The following is a 10,012-nucleotide window of genomic DNA, read 5'->3' as shown; positions in this document are numbered from 1 at the left end:
AAGGAGGGGAATGGGGCGGTGGCGTAGATTCTCTTGGTTGGAACTTTTTTATCAGATCTCAACCGTTGGTTTTTTTTTTGTTTTTGTTCTATTTAATCTCAACCATTGGTTGTAAAATGCTGTTGTTTTTTAACTACAACACCTAAGCCGAATCCGTCTATAAGAAGCGTGTATTATCTTCAATAAGGCCGGTAGTCAAATATGTTGTGTTAGAAAAAATAATTTAGGTCTCTCTCTTTCTTTTTATTTATTTATTTATTTTTTTATTTAAAATTTTTTTATTTTTTAATTTTGGCTCGTAGAATTGTTTTATATAATTCAACTTCCTTAAAATTGAATTTCTAGTTTCGTCTAATCACATGAATGAAGAGTGCTAAATTTTTTTAGTGGCTAACATGACTCTAATTACATACTAAGAGCTTGTTTGAGATTTCGTTTAAGGAACTTAAAAGTGCTTTTAATACTTAAAACACTTAAAAAACTTGTCTTTCAAAAAAAAACAAAAAACAAAACAAAACACTTAAAAAACTCGTTTGAAGAAAAAAATACTTATTTGATAAAAAAATTAAAAGCGCTTTTAAGGGTCAAAAAGCCTAAAAATGATTCAACTTAAATGGTTTTAATTTCTTTTGTCAAGTATCACTGTATCAACGTTTTCCACCACAGACAACATGGACCAATCTAGCTATATATAGTGCCTCTAGCTCCTCCCCATTGACCAGTATTTAGCTACTTCATCACCGACATATATAGCATTGTGAAATAATAATCCACACACACTATATATATATATCCGTTTAATTAATTGAAACATATCTTATATACGCTACTCCCTGCCCCAAAGTTGAGAGCCCCTGCATGTGCTAGCTAGCATGATCACAACCATGCAAGTAGGGAAAAAAACTCAAAATATCCTTGTCAGTGATTTCAAAATTACATGGATGGGAGTCTGTCAAGGCCTAATTATTGATCTAAAAATTCTAGAATTGTCATTGATTTGATAAACCCTTAACTCTCGAGATCACATTTACGACAGTCCATACTATTTCGTGACTTAAACCAATGATGTGTGTTTGTTCTTATACTAATTGTTAAGGCCAAGCCATTGATTCAAAAGCCTCAAAATTGTTAGATATTAGTTTGGTTAAACCCTCAAATCCTTTATACATCTTCTTTTCTTTGGATTATAAGCTGACACTTTTTACCAAAGCTATGTTAAATAGACTACTGCTTCCGTAATTTATGCTATAGCAAGCTATAAGTACACGTAATATATATATATATATATATCCTTTCATTCTTTTGACCTCTGTATGATAATAAAACTCCCTCTAATAAAGTTATCTTCGTTGAAACTGTCAATGGCTTCAAAAGTTCAACCACACGATCTTAGTATCTTATACGCAATTTGCCTTCTTAATATATATTGTACTGTCAAAGAAAAAAAAAATCAGATAATTAACTCAAAAATCGGGGGAAAAAAAAAAAAAAAAAAAGGAACAAGACAAAACCTATAGAGGATAACTTCTATAAGGAGGTGGTGTAAACATCACCTTTGTGTCCACCAATAAGCATTTGATAACTAGGAAAATCACACACTTTCAAATGAGATGAGAAGCACTGGATTAAAATCTATTCTCCCATCATAAAAATAAAAAATAAAAAATTCTCTTCAAACCCATCATTTTCTCTCTCTCTCTCTCTCTCTCTCTCCTCACTTCTCCATGCTCTCTCTTTCTCTCCCTCTCTCCGGCGGCAGCAGTGACCACCGCCAAGCCCAGCCCAGAGCTGCCGGAGAAGACGTTGGAGCCCAGCCCGGAGTTGCCGGAGAAGATGCCGAAGACCAGACCTCTCCGGTGCTCTCACTTTCTCTCTCTATCTCTCTCTCTCCAGTTCTCTCTCTCTCCGATGCTCCATCTCTCTCTCCTTCTCACCGGCAAAGAAAAAAAATCTGGTTTGGTTGAGACAAAATTTTTGTTTTTGTAAAAGAAAAAAAAAAAAGAAAAAGAACCACAATAATTAGTATTAAGATCATGCAGGAAATTATAAGTTGAATTTATAAGTTTCAGTGCATAAATTTGTTCTTTTTGGATTTGGTTTTAGTGTCAAATAATCTGGGCTCCGGCGTCGGGCTGGGCTCCGCCGTCTTTTCCGGCAAATCTAGGCTGGATTCCAGCGTCTTCAACGGCAAGACCTCTGCTGTCGTCTGAGAGAGATGGAGGAGAGGGAGAGAGAGAAAGGGAGAGAGGGTCTGAGGGAGAGCTCACCGTTGGAGAGAGAGAGAACGAAAGAGAGGGAGGGAGAGGGAAAATGAGGGTTTTTGTGATTTTTGGAGAAAGAGTTTTTAATCAAGTGTTTTGTATCTTATTTTAGTCGGTGTAATAATCCTAGTTGTCAAATGATCATTGGCCAGCACAAAAGGGGTGGCTTACACCACCTCCTTATAGAAGTTATTCTCAAACCTATATATAGGTAAGATCTCAAAGCAAAGCTCAGGAAGAGTACGTACGCTGCCTACAATTCCCTTGCAATGGCTTCAAAAACACTTGTATATGTGCTTTCAACCTTTCTTTTCCTTCTCCAACTCCACCTCTTTGCAGCGCAGATGACTGTCGTGAAGGGCGCATATTGGTTTCCGGGCAGCGAATTCCCAGTGTCCGGCATAGATTCCACCCTCTTCACCCATCTCTTTTGTGCCTTTGCCGATCTCGACTCAGTCAGCTTCCAAGTCACGATTTCTTCCACAAACGCAGTTCAGTTCTCAACCTTCACCCAAACCATGCAGCAAAAAACCCCTTTAGTCAAAACCCTTTTATCCATCGGCGGCGGAGGCTCTAGTCCTTCAACCTTCGCTTTAATAGCTAGCAAAACAGCTCCCGTAAAACATTCATAGATTCCTCCATACAGCTTGCTAGAAATTACAGCTTCCATGGCCTTGACCTCGACTGGGAATACCCTTCCTCCACCACTGAAATGACCAACCTCGGCTCACTCCTCACGGAATGGCGAGCAGCCATCGCCAGTGAATCCAGCAGCACCAACAACACGGCGTTGCTTTTATCTGGCGCATTCTTTTACAATTCAAACTATTACACGTTGAATTATCCCTTTCAGGCCATATCGAACACCATGGACTGGATCAACCTAATGGTCTATGACTTTTACGGCCCCGGTTGGTCATCGAACTTGACCGGACCGCCGGCTGCGTTGTACAATCCAACAAGTCAAGTTAGCGGCAATACCGGCGTTAAAAATTGGATTCAGGCGGGCGTGGCAGCGAAAAAATTAGTCCTCGGCGTTCCATTTTATGGCTACGCATGGCTTCTAGCAAATGCTAATAACCACGAAATATTTTCTCCGGCTAATGGAGTAGCTACATCCGTATCTCCAGATGGGTCCATAACTTATAGCGGAATCAAGGATTTTATAAGCAATAATAATGCCACGGCAGTGTACAATTCGACGATTGTTACAGACTATTGCTATGTCGGGACGACGTAGATTGGTTATGATGATACGCAAAGCATCTATACTAAGGTTACATATGCTAAGGGAAACGGATTGCTCGGTTACTTTGCATGGCATGTCGGTGCCGACAAAAATTTCACTCTTTCTCGGAATGGTAAGTATATATATATATATATATATATATATATATATATATATATGAATTCAATCATAAATCTATATCAATTCCAGCTCATGCACTTAAAATTCTATTCCTATATATGTTATTGTCAGTCCATTAAGTCATGTGACATCTTCCGCTTAGTTAATTAGGTTGTGTTAAAATTGAAGGGTTTGTCCTAATTGATTAAATGATTAATAATGATCCGTTTAAAATGTAATAGTGATTTTTACTATCACATTAGAAATTAAGTATACATGCACTTGAAAATATAAAAAGTAAAATTATGTATAACATTTCTCATATGCATAAATCAACATGCAACAAACTCAACCCATAAAGCCTGTTAGCTAGGTTTCAACAATAACTCGTGTGAGTTTCAACCAAAGAGAAAATTAAAGACAAACCAAATTTTTTGTTGTCTCCATGTGCCTTCTTTTTTGGTAAATACATGTTGTCGTCTCATGCCTGGCATGTTTGATTATTACTATTCCTATTTGGATTTGTAGTCTTCATTCTAACTTGTAACCTGTAATTCTTTCTGTTGTTGCAGCCTCAGTTACATGGGGATGAGCGTAGAGATATAGGGACTCTATAGATTGGAGCTTGTATTATCAAGAATAAGACCAAATTAATTAACATCATAATGATATGTGTAATAAGCTCTAATTTGAAGTTTAATTTTAGTCATTGAAGTTTAATTTTCCTCATAAATAAATTAACCATAAGCAAAACTTGACTAAGAGCAAGCAAAGTAATCTATTGAAGACGAGAAGTGCAACTTGCCATTATATCTTTCTGGCGTACTTGCCATTATATCAGGCGTGTTTCAGGCGTTTTTTTGTAGTCTTTCTTTTCTTTTTTCTTTCTTTTTGTGGTTACACAGGATTTATTGAGAAAAATATATATATATATATATTGAGCATAAATAATTTCTGACGTGCTGGTTTTGGCACGTCAGAAATTTCTGACGTGCCAAACCCAACACGTCAAAAACTTTTTAGATTAAAAAAAAAAAATTATTGAGCAGAAATAATTTTTGACTAGTTTTGGCACACATTATTCATACAATATACTTAAAACTAATTAGATAATAAATAAATTAATATTCTAGATGTACATATAATAAAATTCATTTTTTCGTGAGGGCTCAATAATCCACTCACCGAACATTGTATTTTGTATTGGCCGAGTTCATGTGAGGTTTGCGGGTCTTATAAGATAAATGTATTTTGTATGTCCTATATATTTTGTAAAAATTAATATGGCTATCACATTAATATTACTAGAATGATTTATACATGATAATATCATATCATATCATATTAATGAAATGTTTGATTCATATTCATGTGATAATATTAATTGTACAATAGTATGGTTATGATACTAGCTAATTGGCATGCATGTGATATATACGTATATACCAATTAATTTATACTAATATGATAAAATTAATTTTTCTATCCAATTTAAATTAATTTTTCATGCCAATTAAGATTAATTCACTACATTATTTTTTTTAATACATATTTTTTGTACAAATTAATACATAATTATAATTATAATTAATTGTAATTTTTGACGTGTCAAAAGAACACGTCAAAATTTTTTGACGTGTCATACTAACACGTCAAAAACTTTTGACGTGTTAAAATGGCACGTCAAAAATTTTTGACGTGTTAAAATCTAACACGTCAAAAATATTTTTTTTGACGTGTTAAAATCTAACACGTCAAAAATATTTTTTTTGACGTGTCTAATTAGACACGTCAAAATTTATTGACGTGGCACACATCAGTTACTGTTTGCCACGTCTATAAAGGATAGGTTTTTTTGTAGTGGCATCTATTGCATGTGCTCTAACAACCAAAAGCTTGGGGGACATAAGCGCATATACTAATACGGGAAATGTTAGGTGCTCTCCTAGTGTTCTTCCCGTCCTAGGTAGAAATTATTTTATAAAAATTAGGTGAGAAATAAGAGCAACTTTCTTTTTTGTTTTTTATAAAATAATTTCTACATAGAATCAGGAGAACACGAAAAGAACATAAGCAACTAGCATTTCCCTACTAATACTATCATGCAATTGAAGGGATGAAGATGTTTCAACATGTGTAGTAATTAATGAAGCATTGTAAATGTTATGGACGTTTGCTATATACTTCAAACAAGAGTCCATATCGATCATTTACAATATAATGACAATACCAGAGGTACTATAATATATAAACATTTGTTCTTCCAGCACAATAAATCGCCGTGCTTGTACAATTTATCTTTATTGACATATATCTATTTGTTTGAAATTCAAATCCATTATCTTATACATAATTTTCATTCGTAGTATATGTTATGATCCAAGAAATACTCAGATAAATAACTCCAAAAAAAAAAAAAAAAAATCTAATAGCTAATTAATGCTAGCTCCCTCTTCTAATAGCTTCAAGGAATCGTGTTTACCCCTTTTTTACACTAATGAAATGGATACTCCTCATTTTAAATGAAATCGAGAGTGTCATTCTCGTTTCTTAGGAGTATTATTGGCAAATTGGATCCTTTCCGTTTCAAATGAAATGGAGGAGAATCTGTTCCTTATTTTTAGAATGGTAAAATTATTATTATTTTTTTGGACAATTTTATTCTCTTAAATTAAAGGACCTGCTCCTCTCCATTTGAAGAGAACCCTTCTCCGAGTATTGGGCACTTGCACGACTCAAAAATCAAAATTTCATCTACACCTTGAATTTGAGGCAATGTCGGAACTATGGGGTGGATCCTACCAGCCCCAATGCCTTTACAAAATAAATAAATAATAAAAAATAAAGAAAAGAAAAAATTGTAATTTTATCTTTAAATTTGTTAAAAAAATAATAATTTAGGGTTTTTATTTTTTTTCCCTTATTTTGGACTACTTAGGTAAGTAATATTTTTTTCTTTAATATTTTTTTGTTGTGTATGCACTTGTGAGTACTCTTATGTCGCACATTGAGAAAATATAAACTAAAAAAGTAATTAATATACCTAAGTGGAGCTATGGTTCCCTCCGGTCTATGTTTTTTGCGGGTTTGCTTTAGATCTAGTTTTTTAGATCTAGATGTAGTTTCTTCAACGTTAAATATGATCGTCTTTATCAGCAAGACATGCCTTCTTGTGGATGTCTACGATGTTGTGTTCCTCCACTATTGCTTGTGAAATTTTTTTTGTTTTTTTGGTTTTTTATTCTTTTTGTCCTGGCCTTAGGATCCAGAATGGAATTGTCTCTTGACCTTCGGGCCGAGGAGGAGTAGGTTGGTGTGGGAATTTATCTCTCACGACCGGATTTTTAGTTTTAGTTGCATTTTCTCTCATTTTTCACACGCACACCGTGTTAAAAATATTCATATATACATTTTAAGGGTACGTGTTGTTAAAAATATTCATTTTTCACACGCACACTGTGGGAGTTTATTAGATAAAAATATTCATATATACATTTAGGGTATGTGTTGTTAATGTTGTGGATCGTAACATTCAACGGCATATAGCTGCACTTATCAAGTGATGGCACCCCAACAATATTATTACACCTAGTGACGGAGGGAGGGGGGATTGGGGGTAGTCCATGGCCCCCCTCCCACAAAAAAAAAAAAAAAAAAAAAGTAAAGTTTTAATTTTAGTCATTTGACCTCTCCCAAAAAAATTTTGGCCCTATTTTTAAGTTTTTTGGTCCTATCTAATAAAGAATTTTGGCCCTATTCGTATTTTTTTGGGCCATACCCATTAAGTTTTTTTTTTTGGCCCTTACATTCAAATGCCCACTTTTTTGGCTCTTACGGTAGGCTTTAGTTCACAAAAAAAAAAAAAATTGGCTGATTCCCTCCCATAAAATTTTTTGGTTTTGTCTTTGATTACACTTGCTATATATTTGGACAAATTCAATCATCCATATGCATGTATTTGAGTCCAATCAAAAGCTCTAACAACCAAAAGCTTGTGCATGCATACGCGAAAAAAAACAAAAAAATCCATGCAATTGAAGGGAGGAAGATCGATGTTTCAACATCTGTAGTAATGAGGGGATGCAAATGCTATGGACTTTTGCTGACAGTGTTGATATCATTAATTTACAATATGAAAGGTACTCCTTGAGTAATCCATCTCATGCAAACACAAGATTCCATACCATTTATTATGCATCGTTATCAAAAGAATAATACAATAATCTTTATTGACATGTACTCTATGATAGTTTGAAGTTCAAATATTCCACATCTTTTATATATATATATATATATCCATCTCATGCAAGCACAAGATTCCATACCATTTATCATGCATCGTTATCAAAAGAATAATACAATAATCTTTATTGACATGTACTCTATGATAGTTTGAAGTTCAAATATTCCACATCTTCTTATATATATATATGCTACGTACGATTGCCTACGAATGCAATTAAATTACGTAGAAGATGGGGACATACATTATCATGCAGTTGAAGAGATGGAGACATACGTTTGAACATATTTAGTAAGGAAGCATTGTGAATGTTACAAATGGACTTTTGTTGTGTGGTTCACACAATTAGAGTCCATATCAATTTACAATATGATCATCGAGCTCTCCTCAGTTACTGAGTTGGTTTGCTCCATTTACAGAATTTTGCTTTTGCTTATTGGCGGCCACCCCAATTCTCTCATAGCCCAGATCATTTATTTGACCATTTCCCAATAACATTTGATTTGTTGGCATTGATTTCTAGTTGTTTTATCACTTTTGTTTGGGTTGCTCACCAATTATTTTTACTTTTCATGGAATTTTCCTTTTCCTTTTCCTTTATATATATAACGACCTAGGAAAAAACACTAGTCAATTTTGAGCTTTCCTAGAATTCATTATAAAACTCAATTTCACCAAATAATTAGGCAATATAGGACTTAGTACCCATGGCTATCTTTATAAACCATATATGAGCTTCTTCTCATCTTCCTAATATGAGATCGAGGTGTTACATGGAGACATGTCAATATATAGTTTACATGCACTTAAGACAATTAACCTGCATGCATGTGTCTCTCATGCATACTAAATTACTAATCTCTAATCCTTCGGCAATGCCACGAAATGTGCATGACGTGCACAGTGGCGGAGCCACGTTACTCCTTGGGGGTGCCACGGCATCCCCAAGGATTTTATTTTATTTTTTTAACCCATGGCACCCTAAAAAATTAAAAAAAAAAAAAAAAAAAAATCTTTTTACAATTTTACCTACCCATTACCCAAGACACAACAACCATTCTCCTGCACCCTCATTTAACCCACTGCAACCCCTCTCCTGCACCCCCCCCCCCCCCCCCCCCCCCCAAAAAAAAAAAAAAAAAAAAATCTCTAAGATGCACTCTCTTAGACTCTTTCTAGTCTCTTCGTAAAGTGCAGTTTAGACATTTTTTTTTTTTTTTGTATTTCTGTCTTTTTGATATAGTGTCGACATATTACATTTCTAACATATCAATTTGAGCACATATTTATGAACTTTTATAGATATTTTTTGTGATGCATATATTGTGTGAATTACCAAATTTTTAGGCTGGAAAAAATTGTTAAGATGCCAAAAAAATTTTAGCGGCACCCCCAATATAAAATGGCTGGCTCCGCCGGACGTGTAGGAGGGCTTTGATGATGATGCATTACAATTAATGATTAGGACTCTTGTGTATGAGATGCAAAAAGTAGTACCTCTCATAATGGACCCTAGCTAGGTTGTACGTGTGAACTATATGCACAGCAAAAGTCCACAACATTTACTAAAGATGTTCAAATGTCTTCCTCCTTCAACTGCATGATAATGTCTGCCCGCACAAGAGAGTTATTACAAGTTTTGATTGATAAATACGTGGATGATTTATTAATGAATCTTAGAATATATGGAAAATATATATTTTCTATATTTGATTGCTATCATAATATTTTTTATTTAGGAGTTGATAGTAATCAATTTCTGTAAATGTAACCAAATTTTGGGAATTTGATTATCATACTTGTATTCGTTCACTACCCTATAAATAGACTCTTTCATATTGTATGTTAAAAAAAAAGTTAACGCGAACAGAATATAGCCCTAAAGGTAATTAAGAGTGGTGGGCGTTGATGTTTAATACCGAACCACTCTCTTTTGCTTTCACCACATTTTTATACTTCCCCAGTAATTTCTACAAATTCTAATATAAAAATAAATCTAAAAAATGTTTCAAACAACTTTCTTCCAACCCACTAGAATAGAATCTATCAAGAGCAAGTAAAATAATGTTATAAACCATATTTTTAACTATCCCGCAATTCAGGCTCAAGGATAACAAGCACGATCTCTTTGGGGTAAGAGAAATGCTAAATTGTTCTAGA

At 34.2% G+C, this 10,012-nt stretch overlaps 1 pseudogene; it reads left to right on the top strand.

Annotated features, from left to right (window-relative positions):
• Nucleotides 1–2,530: 2,530 nt before the first annotated feature.
• Nucleotides 2,531–4,269, top strand: LOC148584543 (class V chitinase-like; annotated as a pseudogene).
• Nucleotides 4,270–10,012: the final 5,743 nt, after the last annotated feature.

The sequence above is a fragment of the Corylus avellana genome, chromosome 7 (assembly GCF_965113065.1).
Source record: "Corylus avellana chromosome 7, dhCorAvel1.hap1.2, whole genome shotgun sequence".
Classification (NCBI taxonomy): domain Eukaryota; kingdom Viridiplantae; phylum Streptophyta; class Magnoliopsida; order Fagales; family Betulaceae; genus Corylus; species Corylus avellana.
Note: the sequence above shows the minus strand (reverse complement) of the source record. Positions and strands in the feature narration are given on the sequence as shown.